General features: G+C 47.6%; 1 protein-coding gene across 4 annotated transcripts in view; it reads right to left on the bottom strand.

The window, feature by feature from the left end:
• Ankrd6 (ankyrin repeat domain 6) overlaps positions 1-14,648 on the bottom strand; it is a 181,219-nt gene that overhangs the window by 133,517 nt on the left and 33,054 nt on the right. The window contains exon 1 of one of the 4 annotated variants that reach the window (XM_052715466.1): positions 6,490-6,719. The exons of the other annotated variants lie outside the window; for them this stretch is intronic. The gene's annotated coding sequence lies outside the window, so the exon portion shown is untranslated. Of the gene's footprint in view, positions 1-6,489; positions 6,720-14,648 lie in introns of those variants that run through there. 4 annotated transcript variants of the gene reach the window in all.

Below are 14,648 nucleotides of genomic sequence, written 5' to 3'. Positions count from 1 at the left end.
ACAGAGACTTATATTGCTTACAAACTGTATGGCCATAGCAGGCTTCTTGCTAACTGTTCTTACAGCTTAAATTAATCCATTTCCATTAATCTATACCTTGCCACATGGCTCGTGGCTTACCGGCATCTTCACATGCTGTTTGTCATCATGGCGGCTGGCAGTGTCTCTCTGACTCAGCCTTCCACTTCCCAGCTTTATTCTCCTCCTTGTCCCGCCTATACTTCCTGCCTAGCCAATGGCCAATCAGTGTTTTATTTATTAACCAATCAGAGCAACACATTTGCCATACAGAACATCCCACAGCATGAGACACCATGTGTGTGCTGATAATTGAACCCTGGTCCTCTTCAAGAACAGGTGCTCTCAAGACACAACTCGCCGGGCAGTGGTGGCACACGCCTTTAATCCCAGCACTCGGGAGGTAGAGGCAGGCGGATCTTTGTGAGGTCGAGGCCAGCCTGGTCTATAGAGTGAGATCCAGGAAAGGTGCAAAGCTACACAGAGAAACCCTGTCTTGAAAAACAAACAAACAAAAAAAGACACAACTCTCCAGCCTCCTCCATGTATTTTTTTATGTTGATGATCAAATACTTAGAAGATTCAAAGTAACAAATTTCTAATGATAAAATCTTAGGCACGGGTGATTCAGTAGACATTCCAAGGCAAACCTCTCTAGATGCTCCAGGACCCACAGACTGGGAAAGCCAGACAGACTCTACCCACTGGGTCTGTCTATAGCAGTGTCAATCCACAAGCAACTGGCCTACTAAGAACAAGGCACTCGCTTCTGCTCTGTGGAGGGCAAAAACAAAGACATTATTCAGGGGCACTCAGACTGAATTACTGTCTTCCCTTAAACCCTCCTCACAGGCAGAGTCGTCAGCTGCAGCAGCCAGCCTGGAGAAGTACTAACGTTCTCTGCAAAGTTGTTCAAATACCCAGACACCCAACACAGGCGCTTAGCACTAACGTCCTGTTCAGCTATGAAGGACTAAAAGCTCTCTAGAGATGGTGCCCTGAGCTTATACGGTCTGCTCTGGCCCCAGCATTGGGAAGAAGGCAACAGGCTCCATGTTGAAAGGGAAGAGTTCCAAGTCCCTGCCAAGGCCATCTATCCGTCAACCCACACTCCCATGACCCCACCTTAGAGCAGGCTTTCCAAGCCGTGGGTCACGGCTCACTTGTAAGTCACTGAAATATGCTCATGGGTCACACACAGCATTTTCAAGAATGAAATCGTGAAACAGAGTAGACCAACACTGCTCTGCACACTGGGAAATGTCTCTCTCACTAAGTGTCAACACATGTCTATATAATACTAACACCATGTAAAAGCTATTTCTCACAGTGAATCATGGGCAACTTTGAAAGCCTCTGTTCTTGAGAAAAATCGAAGTATTCAGATCTAACATAATAAGGATAGAGCATATATTTATTTTGGGGGGATATCAATGATTATCTAAAGTACCTGAAAATATCCAAAGTACCTAAATATCAATGATTACCCAGTGCCTGAAAACCAAGCCTGCCTCTCCCACGTGTGTCGCTGGAGCCCGATTTTGTGTTTTTAAAGACATGGAAACTGTTTTTGGTGGGGACCTAACAGACTGAACATCGTAATCGTCTACCTGCGCCTCTCGTTTGCACTCATGAGGTTTGAATGTTCGTTAGTGCGTTCGTGCTTATTGTCAAACACAAATGCAGACGGATGGACCACCAAGAACAAGACACAAGCAAGCTTCCTGTGCCATCACCGCACTGGACACAGATGAAGGTTGTGCCAGGACAGGCCCAGTGTGCAGCCCGTTTGCAGCCACCCAGCAGAGGTCCTGGGTGAGAGCGGATTCTGAGAAGCGGCCGAGAGAGAAACAGGTACTAAACTGGGTTGGAGGAAAAGAGCGTGGGCAGAACACAGTCAGCTCCTTACACAGAGCCCAGCTCTTGGCCAGTGGGGAGGGTCCAAGTGCCGACAGAGTGACTGGCACGTGGGCCATCTTTGCCGTATAAAGGACTTACAGTTAATTATATGATTTGTTTTGTAACTTGTCCATTTACTCAATTATGTGTGCCCCAGAACCATACTAAATGGATTTATACTTCCAGTGTTTGAAAAGGGGAGGCCCCTGAGCATGCAGAACGAAAAAGGAAGCCAAGCTGAATTTTCCTGTGGCAGAGACTAACTTGTGGTAGGAAATGAGACAATGTGCACCCAAATACTTTAAGCTTTGCTCTTGGCCTAGAGATTTCACCCTAAGGAAATGACCCTAAAGGACGCCATGACAAGCGGGGTTGTACAGTCACATCTGATGCTGACGTTGACAAGGTGATACCCAACAGCTAGCCACTGCCACCTTTAGAGAAGGCTCTATTTTAAAGCATCCACATCTATTATCTCATTTATTTCTCAAAACACACTGATATGGGGGCCAGTAAGATGACTCAGGTGGCAACAGGTGACAAAGGCATCTCCATTTAATCCTCAGAATCCATGTGAAGTTGGAAGGAGAGAACTGACTCCACATGAATGCCGCGTGCACACATACTGCAAACACACACACACACACACACCATATATAACATTTAAAAAACTGATGCAATAGGTGTTAGCATTCCACTCAATTTACAGGTGAATAAACTGAGACACAAGCCATGAAATAATATGCCCAGAGGCAGAGCTGAAGTGTGAACTCAGAGAGACCAACTCCAGGCCCTCACTGGATCACTAATTGTCTATGCTCCCTTAAATTCATATATTGAAACCCCAGTCCTCCGTGTGATGGTATTTGAAGATGGGGCTTTGGGAGACAATTAGGTTGTGAAAGTGAAGTGAGCCTTCGTAAGATTAGTGTCCTTCTATAAACAGACAAGAAGGGACTCATTCCTCTCTCTGTCTTCTGACTGTGAAGACTCGTCAAGGAAGTGGTCCCCTGCACGCCAGCAGGAGACCTCTCCCAATGCCGCCACCCGCATCTCAAACTTCCTGGACTCCAGAACTAGGAGAAATAAACTTCCAATTATTTCAGCCACCTCACCCATGAGATCCTGTCATGGCTGCCTGAACTAAGACAGAAAGCACGTGAAATCATGTAATATCTATGTCTAAGAAACATGTATCCATGGGATAAACATATTATGAAATAGTATATAGTCAGCTTGCTTTAGAAAAATTCCCAAGACTGATGAGGTATGTATGAAAATGTAGTTAATTAATTTAACTTTTCTTTAATTAAATCATTTTGTGATTGAAACCACATCAATTAAAAAATGTGGTCCTGGTATACTACATTGTAATTAACAAGCGTTACATCCACAAATCATTTCTAACATGTATACATATAACAAGAGAACCACAGAAAGTTTCTGCTGAGTATTTCACTGCGGGGTTAGTTCTTATCTCACACCTGACAGAAGTAACTTAGGGAAGGAGGGTCTATTGTGGTCACAGTTTGAGGGTCCCACCACTCATGGCACAAACCCACGGTAGCAGGAGCTTGAGGTGGATGGTCACACTGTGTCCGTGGTTGGGAAACAGAAAACAGTGAACGTTCATGTTCAAAGGACTTTCTCCTTTTCATTCCGTCCACAGAACGGTGCTGGTTACACTCTCACCCTAATCTAAACAATCCCCCAGGCCCACCCAAAGGCTTGCCTCATGACTCCTAAATCCTGTCAAGTTGACAGCCCCTAAACCATTGCGACTGTCAAACACAGTCACTTACCAAAGCCACTCTATCTGAGAATCCAGATACCCAAGGCTCTCGGTTGCAGCCCACATGCTCTGCTTGCCGGGACTGCCTGCATGTCCCTCCAGCCTGACCTGTGGTGATAAGCAGGTGGGGTGACGGAACAACACGGCCCTCCACAGTGCCCCTCTTCTGAAAGGTGTGGCAATGTCAGTGGGGACGGAGGGGAGCCTGAAGATGCAGCGGCCCTCTGTCTACAATATAAAGTCCAGGCCCTCAGGCAGGCCACAGCCACAATAAACCACTCCCTCCTTCTGAGGCCATGAGGCTGCGAAGGAAAATCTAAAGCCATCCAAACTGATTTGCCGTGGCCCGGTGCCCTGGCTTAGCATCACCTACCTGACTCCACTCCAAACAGCATGGTGACGGACGCAAAGCGCAGGACGCAGGCGCCACACTCGGTGGCTTCTATGGTTTTGGATACTTGCATGTACCACTAACGAACTGGAGAGAAATGGAGCTGAAACAGGCTGAGCAGGGCACCCCGAGGTATTTCAACTGCCTAGCATCTAGCAGCCCCATGTGTGCAAGAGGGCCCTACATACTGTACCAACCTAAAATGTCACCACAATGTTTTACTGAGGTCCTGGTTGAAAGCCACTGGGTCAGTCCACCACTACGGCCCAGAGTCATCTGTGTAGGGTCACCTGGGTATCACGTCGCAAAACAGCTCTTTCCCCCATACCAAACTCCCCAAATGATGCTCATGAGAGCCTAAGGTGCTTGAAAATTAAAAATAGACTTCACACTTAATAAGAGGCTTTATGGCTTGAGCCTTTCCCCAATCTCAGGATGGGTAACGTCATAGGTATTATGGTATGTAAGCACAGAACTAGATGACTGTAATTATTCTAAAAGCAAAATAATGTCAGAATATTCAAAGCTTAAAGATGCATTGTGCACTGAATTCCTAACTGTGAGCTGTGTCTGTACCCACAGAATAAGAGGAGGGAAGTGGGGGGCATTTTCTTAACAAACTGTTTTCTTTGAAAGAGCCACCACTTCTATAATGAGCCCAACAATGACTCTGTGTAAGAGTGCTTTTATCAGAAGCTTTGGCTTCGAGATTGTCCCTCTTTTTCTCTGAGACAGGTCTTGCTCTGTGTGTAGCCCAGGTGAGCCTCAAGTTCAGTCCCCTGCCACAGTCTCCCGACTGCTGGATTACAGACCACCACACCCAGTGCTCAAGATTGTCTTTTAAGTCAAAATCTCCCTGGGCTGTGGTATAGCTTATGATGAAGAGTGCATGCCTGCTGCACACCAGGCACCAGGTTTGGTCCTCAGCACAACAGAGTTAACAAATAGTAAGATGCTTTCAGTGTAGCACTCAGCATCCGAATATCAAATCTACATCTGCATTTTAAATAATAGCCCTCTAGTTCTTGAAGGACATGTTGACACAATCAGTCCCAAATATCCCACAGGCTTTCACCTTTTCCATGCAGTGAGAATACCACCTATTTTATAGTTCCCGTGTTGAATTTCTGATCAGCACTGTATCAGCTCTTCCACTGAAGTTGTAGAGGGAAATTTTCCTTTTTAAGATTTCGGCATATCCATGGGGCTGGGGAGACAGCCCAGTAAGGCACCTGCCACACAAGCATGAGGACCTGAGTTCAGATCCTCAGCATCTGTGTAAAAAGTGAGGCACAGCGGCAGGTACCTGCAGCCTTAGTGCTGAGAGGTGGAGATAGGGGGATCCCTGGGGCTTGAAAGGCAGCTGATCTGGCTGAATTGGTGAGTGCCGGGTTAAGTGAAAGACTCTGTCTCAAAAAATAAGGTGCAAAGGGTTTGGAGAGATGGCTCAGCAATTAAGAATACTTGCTGCTTTTCCAGAGGACCTGGGTTCGATTCTCAGTACCTACATGGCAGCTCAGAACTGTCTATAACTCAAGTTTCAAGGGCTCCGATGCCCTCTTATGGCCTCCAAGGGCACCAGGCACACATGTGGTATACACATACATGTAAAATTAAATTAAAAATAAGGTAGATAGTAACAAAGGAAAACACCTGCCCTCAACCTCTGACCTCTATGTGCGCACACACACACACACACACACACACACACACACACACACACACATGCAGAAACACATACATGTGTGCACACATACAGAGAAACACATGCAGTTTTTTTTTTTCAGCACATCTACTGTTTAGCTACACCCTATTCACACGTAAATAGTACATGATTTTTCCCTTCACTTCCCTGACTTTCTAACACTAAGACAACACTTTTAGGAGTCTACCAGTGCACACAACTTACCACCAGTACAACTCTAGAGCCCTAGAAACCAGGGGAGGTGGAGAGGGTGAGAAGGCGGGAAAGAGTCAGGAAAGCGGCCAAGCACAGAAAGCCTAATGGTGCAAGCTGAGCATGGTAGCACAGGCCCGCAACCCCAGCACGCAGGGGGCTGAGGCAGGAGGACTTCATGTGAGGCCCTGTGAGGAGGGAGAGGAAGAGAGCAGACAGCACTGGAGCCGTGTCCCAGAAGGAGGGAGGCAGAGTCCGCAGGGTCAGCAGAGTCGGCAGAGTGCTTGCCCAGCACAGCCCAAGCCAGTACCACCACCACCACTCTCCAAAACACTACTGAAGAAACACACAATGCACCAAACACAACTGTTCTTTAGAAGTCTCAGGTTCATGTCAGAAACGTACCTTTAACGTAGCTTCTACCCTTGATCATTTGCTAAACATACATGCAAATGTGTTTCTCTCATTGTATCAAATCAAATTAACAATTACCTAGTAGTTCTCATCTTCACTTCAAACCTAGTCTCTGATCACATCCAGGAAAGGGCATTCCCAAGACACAGCTCTCACACTCAGGCTGGTAGAACCTTCTGTCCAACCTCAGAGCACAGCGGAGTTTCACAACGGAGGGCTCTTACCGACCGACCGGACTTCTCTAGCCTCTGTGGGGACGAGGGACAGCCGAGCACAAAGGCGCCACAGCAGCCCTGGAGCCGGCTTTGTGTGCGCAGCAGCTAGTCTGTCGGCAAGGGGAGAAGAGGGGCAGAGGGGCGAGGGTATTTACATGTCAATACGCAAATCAGCGCCTGCTGCCCCTCCACTCCGTCTGGCTTCCAGATCCTAGGTTTTGTTCCCCCTTATCCAAGGAGCCTTGAGTCTGTGGCTGCCAGCAAGCATTTGGCAAACTCCTGAGAGATTTGCCAACCCCCCTCACAGTGCTGAGCCCCAGTGAATACATCAGCAACCAACCAGCAGGCTTTTCAAACTGGCCTGGAAGCCACACAGGAGAGATGCTTGCTTTAGATCAGAATCATGAACAGAATCTTTCCAAAAGAGTCATGGAAGAAGGGGCAAAGACATAAAGATTTCAGAGGATTGGACCTGGGTCTCACACTTAGTCAAAAAGCAATGTCTCAGGAGTTTGTTTCTAAGTCAGCATGAGACATCAGTGTGGTCCAAGTGCCCAAAGCAAAGGAATCATCAAGGTATTTTAGGGCTCACTGTCAGAAGTGTGTCATTATGAATAAGGAGGTGGGGACAGAAAAGAATGGATGGCCTGTGCACTGTTCTCAGAGAAGAGCGGTAGCAAGAAGGGAGAAAACCCTCAGAGTCCTGTCCTGTGAGGGAGAAACGATTTGAGTGGATAGGGAGGGAGTACATCTCAATCCATGAAGTATACAAAAGGCAGGTTTACTCGGGGCTTTGGACATCAGAAGATAAGGCTGACGAGTGTGTGGAGACAGCATCTGTACAAGCAGCAGATTCCCTAAGAAGTGGGCAAGGGTTTTCCTGCAGGGCTGGTGTCAGGCTGCATATGGGGGGACTGCTGGCAGAGGCCGGCTGGATGTCAGGAAGACATGTGAGAGCTCTACCTTAAGAACACACTCTCTGGATCTTTACACCCCAAACCAAATTGACTGTGGGATAAAAATACTGACTGACAAAGCAACACGATCTGTGAGGCAGACTGATGTATACGAAGATAAGGCTGCACTTTCCATGCTGGAAACAGCACAAGCATTAGTCACTTGTGAAATTATGAAGTGCAGATCCAGGTTAAAAAGTAGTAAGGTTGGGGCACTGGATGGGAGTCCCTTAAATCACTTCTCTCTTCCCCCATTGCTCAAAAGGCTGCTGATGTCATCTGGGCCATTTACAGCATTTACCTGAAAAGTGCGTGGCATGGCGGTCAGTTGGGTTTCGTGAATGTTTCACAGTGGGGACTCACTGCTGGTCTAGACCCGGGAAGCAGAGGAAGGAAGGGAGTTTCCAGCAAGGACCTTCCGAATGTGCAGGGACCTGGATGGACACTGTTTCCACCCTGGGGTAGCAGTGGTAAAAATCCTCCTGTCCCAGGAAGTACTATTTCAGCCTATGCTGTGAAAGACTCAGAACTAGCTGGGCCCACATTGTCCCTGTTCTGGGTACAAAACTCGCTTGAGTTGCTTTTATTACGCTTCATCAGAGAACAGGCTGAGAGCTCAGAAAACCAGGGTGAGGTAGTGTGCCCCAACCAGGGTCCTCCTCTCCAAACAATCCCTACAGAGTCCACAAAACAGTTGTCAACAGGAAACCATATAAACCCTGGAGGAAGACTGATAAGCTGCCCTCCAACAGAGCACACCTTCTCACCTGCTCTCTGTGGGAGAGCCTCCTTCCTGTGCAGCCACCAGCAGGGCTAGGCACCAATCAGGCTTTTGCTGTTTTTAGTTTTTGAGACAGCTCTCTGCTGTCCTGGTAGACTAAGCTTGACTCGAACTCACAGAGATCCACCTGCCTCTGCCTCCCGAGTGCTGGGATTAAAGGTGTGTGCCACTAGACCCAAATAATCAGGCTTTTTTGACATTCGGTTTTATGTGAGAACTTCATCAGTAGGGAGAAAAGTCTTGTGTTTCTTTACTCTTTTATTTATTGCCACTAAGGCTGAATATTATTGTGTTTTTTAAAAAGGATGGGTAGACAAAGGTATCCTAGATTCGCAGATTATCTGTATAAGGTGGGATCAAGGGGGGCCTTATCTGTCACTGTGTGTGTCTGTCACAATGTTTACAGTGTGACAACTTAATTTTTCTGCCCCCACAAGGAAAATCTCAAGATGAACATGGAGGTGTGCTCCTGGTACATGCAAAAGACTGACGGGACAGTCACTAACTAGTGTGAGACCAGTCAAAATCAAGGAAGGTAACGTTTTAAAAAGTCATCGGTCAGTGGGGCATCTTTTTAAAAATGACTGTGGAAAAAAAGCAAGGGCAGAATGCCCAAGCCTCATCCCCACCCCACTCGGAGCCTCAGGCTTCCAAGTTTCCGGCATCTGTCACACCAGTCTTGGGTTGTGCTGGTTGGAGGACACGGCTGGGGCTGCCTCAAAGCCCACTGTGAGAGCAAATCCAGGAGCTTCGGAAGGAATCTCTGAAGCCACAGTAGCAACTGCTCTTCCCATCCGTGAGCCTCGCTCCCCAAAGGCGTCTCTGCACCTACACCACTCACAGAGATCTAAGACATCATTTTCTTGGCTGCTTTTGTCTTGGTTTAAAATACGAGGCAGTGCCGGGCGGTGGTGGTGCACGCCTTTAATCCCAGCACTCGGGAGGCAGAGTCAGGCGGATCTCTGTGAGTTCGAGGCCAGCCTGGGCTACCAAGTGAGTTCCAGGAAAGGCGCAAAGCTACACAGAGAAACCCTGTCTCGAAAAACCAAAATAAATAAATAAATAAATAAATAAAATACGAGGCAGAGCGGGGAGATGGCTCAGTGGTTCAGAGCACTGGGTTAGGTTCCCAGCACCCACACTGGACAGCTCACAATGGCCTATAACTCCAGTGCCAAGGGATTCACACCCTCTTTTGTCTCCTTGGGCACCTGCACTCACATGTACATGCACACAGAGACACACAGATATACACATAATTTTTAAATAAAATAAATAGGGGTGCCCAAGGAGACAAAAGAGGGTTTAGGATACATAAGACATGATTTCGGAAAAAAAATAAAAAAGTCACTTGATTATTAGAGAATATACGTATCAACATTTCTGAAAAAAATGATTCGACCTTTATTTTACTGTTAATTCTATCTTCAGAACTCTATCACGAAAGAAACAATTGTAATTATAGGGGGAAAGTTATGCAAAAAGATACACGTGATGGCTCTATTTAGTAGCAGCACAGCAGTGGAAACAGCATGGAGGCAGCTTCTGTGATTCAGTGACTCAGGATGCGACCCACGGTCTCAGTCATTCAGCCACTTACCATCCTGCACTATTTTAGTGGGATTGGGTTCGGTTTTGTTTCTCAACTTGACACAAGCTAGTTTTCTGGGAATAGAAAGCTCAATTTAGAAAATACTCCCATCAGATTGCTGGTAGGCAGGTCTGTAGAGCATTTTCTTGATTAATGATTGATGTGGGAGGGCCTGGCATACTGTGCGTGATGCCACACAGGGCAGGTGGTCTCTGGATGTCTTAGTTAGGGTTACTATAGCTGAGATGAAGCACCATGACCAAAAGTACCTTGGAGAGGACAGGGTTTATTTATGTTACATATCCTATATCACAGTCCACTGAGGGACACCAACACAGGAACTCAACCTGGATAAGAACCTGGAGGCAGGAGCTGATGCAGAGGCCACAGTGGGATGCTGCTCACTGGCTTGCTCCTCACGGCTTGTTTAACCTGCTTTTTATAGCACCCAGGACCACCAGCCCAGGGGCATCCCCATCCACAATGGGCTGGGCCCTCTCCCATGAGTCACTAATTAAGGGAATGCCCTACAGGCTTGCCTGCCTACAGCCCAATCTTATAGAAGGATTTTCTCAAATTGGGGGTTCTGTCCTCTCAGATGACTCCAGCTTGTGTCAAGTTGACATAAAACTAGCCAGCCCCTGGGATGTATAAGAAAGCAGGCTGAGCAAGCCATGAGGAGCAAACCAGTAAGCAGCACTCCTTCATGGCCTCTGCTTCAGCTCCTGCCTCTAGGTTCCTGCCTGTGTTCAAGCTCTGACTTCCCTCAATGGACTGTGACCTGGGATATATAAGACAAATAAACCCTTTCCTCCCTAAGCTGTTTTTGGTCAGTGTTTAATCACAGCAATAGGTAGCACTCTAAGACAGCTATGTAGAAAATTCCAGAAATAATTTGAGCTGGAGAGATGGCTCAGTGGTTAAAAGCACGTAATGCCCTTGCAAAAGACCACACACAATTCAGTTCCTAGCACCCATATCGGGTCGTCGCTCACAACTCCCTGTAACTCCAGCTCCAGGAGCGGACATCCTCTTCTGGCATCCTCAGGCACCTGCACATATGTACACATACATGGGGGGGGGGCGGTTATACAAGTAGACATGATACAGTCTCTCATAAGTAGCATGATACAGTCTCTACTGTCCCGAATTCTTCCTGTGAGGGACAATGTTTGTCCCTCTGCCCAGCGTATTCCTGCTGTATTCACTGGGTGCCTCTAAGTCACTTGGTTACCATGGAGTTTATCAAATCGACTGCTGCAGTATTGCAATGAATATGTTCAAGTAGCCTTTACTGTGTGTGTGCACACACATGCACATGAGTATACTATCAGGTGTGTGGCTGTGCAGTGATGTCACTGTTCAGGGACCACCCACCTCGTTTGTTGAGACAGGGTCTCTTACGAACCTTTAGCTCACCGAGCACACTGGGCTGGCTGGCCCTCGAGGCCCAGGGACCCACGGACTCACCAAGCACACTAGGCTGGCCCTCGAGGCCCAGGGACCCACGGACTCACCAAGCACACTAGGCTGGCCCTCGAGGCCCAGGGACCCACGGACTCACCAAGCACACTGGGCTGGCCCTCGAGGCCCAGGGACCCACGGACTCACAGAGCACACAAGGCTGGCTTGCCCTCGAGGCCCAGGGACCCACAGACTCACCGAGCACACTGGGCTGGCTGGCCCTCGAGGCCCAGGGACCCACGGACTCACCGAGCACACTAGGCTGGCCCTCAAGGCCCAGGGACCCACGGACTGTGCCTCCTCGGCACTGGGATCACGATGTGCACCACCTCAGCTCTGGACTCTGGGGACCAAGCCCAGATCCTCTCCTTGCACAGCAGCACTTTGGCAGCTGAGCTGAGACAAGCACACGGGGACACCCTTTCTAGAAGACGATTTGGCAACAGTTTTTCAACTTGCAAAAGTTCCATCTCATAACTGTTTTCACACAAAGAGTCTGTTTCACAGAAACCATTTCACAGGTGTGCAAACAAAGCAACAAGGACCCCAACGGGGGGGGGAGGGGGGGCTCCCCTGCTAGCGGGAAAACAGAACGGGCAGCTTCACTCAGGAACGCTGTGAGAGAGACCAAGAGGAACTAAAATGAAATGGGGAGAAAGGAAGGCAGACAGACAGCTATGACGTGTTGCCCAGTTTCACTCGTTCCTTTGCTGTCTCATTGTTGGCAACAGAGCAGGATCCAGGGTGCTAACCCGCTCTGCATGTTTTGATCCCGTGCCTGCCAGGACAGTTGATAACACAGGTTCGGCTGAAGTAAGTAAGCGCTCTGCCTCACTTAGAGTGGCAAGCCCTAACGAGACCGCAGTCACAGAGTGAAAGCCGAAAGCCGAGTGTGCTCACCTAGGAAATGATTGGGCACACCTGTGACCCCAGAACTCAGGAGGTGGAGGCAAAGGAATCTGGAGTTCAAGACCATCCCCCGCTACACAGTGAATTCAAAGCCAGTCTAGACTACACAAACACTGTCTCAGAGAGAGGGTGGGGGCCCTGGAGGTGGCGCAACCGGTAAATTGCTTACCTGCAAACCCAAGTGTGATGCCCAGAAAAGCTGCCCCATGGGATGCAGTTTTCATCCCAGTGCTGGGGAGATGGAGAAAGGCAGTCCTCTGGTGCCTGATGGCCAACAGTCTACCCCAATCAGTGAGTTCCAGGCCACAGTTAAGAGACTCTGTCTCTGCCGGGCAGTGGTGGCGCACGCCTTTAATCCCAGCACTCTGGAGGCGGAGGCAGGTGGATCTCTATGAGTTCGAGGACAGCTTGGTCTACAGAGCAAGTTCCAGGATAGCCAGAGCTATACAGAGAAACCCTGTCTCAAAAAAAAAAAAAAAAAAAAAAAAGGAGACCAGAGAGAGAGAGAGACCCTATCTCAAAAAATAGGGTAATAGGTGGCTAATGAAGAAAACACCTGAGGTTGGCCTCTGTCCTCCATAAGTATACACATAAACATGTACGCACACATCTGAACACACACACACACACACCAAGAAGTGGCAATTGGGTAATTAAAACTTCTAAAAGTATGACAAACATATTCTTTTCATTAATTTCCCCAAACCTCCTATAGCAATTACATACTAAAAACCATAGGCAAGAGAAAACAAAATACATAACATGCCTGAATTTGAAATTAGGATGTCAGGTTAAAAAGAAAAGAAATTTACTCTGGAATTTCTGATTTAAAAGAGTGAATTAAAAAAAAAAGTACAAACAGATCACCCAAACACACAGAGCAGGTTGGCGAGTTAAGGACAGAGATGCAAAGCTTGGGGGTAGATGTGGCTCTTCATCCAGGGCTCTTCCTGGCCAGATCCAAGCTCAGCTACTTGGGAGCCCTGGGTGGAACCTTCTCAGTGGGCCCAGCTCACTGGGTGGAGACACAGACTCAGCTACCAGCACCCAAGAGCCAGCAAGTATGAATGATTTGTTCTCCCTGCCAATGGGAGACAGAGAGGCAGAAATACAATGAACAGGATTCACCCTGGCTTGCAAAAGAAGGCACGCACAGGCAGAGCACCAAGGCCAAGACAGTGCATCGGCATTCCACTGGAACCTACAGCTGGTGCATTCACGTTTCAGGCATGGGCCACCCTGAAAGGGTGTCACACGAAAGGACCCAACCAGTTTTTGACAGTACATAGTGAAGTGTATTACTGTACAGCCCAAGAATAAGACCTGGGAAGAGCAATTATCTCATAGCTAAACTCCCCCCTGGGGCACCAATGCTGAGTTCATGAACTCTGGGCAGACCCATAGTTACCTAGATTGGACTCTATAGGCAGTTCTGAAACTTGAAGTAATAAGCATGTACACACACATGCTTGTGTTCTATAGTTATGCCTATGGGGGTGGAAGTATAGACGGGACAGATGTAGAGAAAGAGTTATCCCTTCATGGAACAAAGAGCAGGTGGGAACGGAATCTCTTCACTATTACCTATGGGATCATGGGGATCTCTTAACTAATCTATTACTAATGAGATCATGGGCAAACTTCTTTATTGAAAAAAAGATATTTCAAGATGTTGTTCCAATGGGCATTGTGCCCCATGCACTACACTGTCTGGGATTAAACTAATATTACTATAGGACAATTTCTATTAAAAAAAACTAACTGATAAAGAAAAGAATTAAGTCAAGTGTGGTGGTGGATGCCTTTAATTCCAACACTAGAGAGTTCAAGGCCAGCCTGGTCTACATAGTGAATTCTAGACTTAGACACAAAATATCTGCCATTGTGAGGAACAAGAAACGAGCAGGCATGCCTCCGGATGAAAGAACATACCACTCACTGCAGAAGACGGCTCAGGGGATAAAGCACTTACTAAGGGCCCGAGTTCAGATCCCCAGAACCCATGTACATGCTGGGTGGCTGTAGCAGCCCACCTGTAATTCCAGTCTGGGAATTTGGAGACAAGGATCCCTAGAGCAACCCTATCTGTGATCTCTGGACTTAACTGAAAGACCCTGCCCCAAAGAATAAGGTGAAAGAGCAATCAAGGAAAATTCCTGCTAGCAACCTCGGGTCTACCCATGCCCATGCACACCTGTGCATGCATGCCTTAACAGACAATGTTCACTGTGCTTCATTTAGTGTTCCATGTACAATGCTGCACTATGTACATTTTTTATACAATGTACTATGTACAATTTTGTACTATATGCAATGTTCAC

The sequence above is a fragment of the Peromyscus californicus genome, unplaced genomic scaffold, assembly GCF_007827085.1.
Source record: "Peromyscus californicus insignis strain IS unplaced genomic scaffold, ASM782708v3 Scaffold_5__1_contigs__length_169319896, whole genome shotgun sequence".
NCBI classification, from domain to species: Eukaryota; Metazoa; Chordata; class Mammalia; order Rodentia; family Cricetidae; genus Peromyscus; species Peromyscus californicus.
Note: the sequence above shows the minus strand (reverse complement) of the source record. Positions and strands in the feature narration are given on the sequence as shown.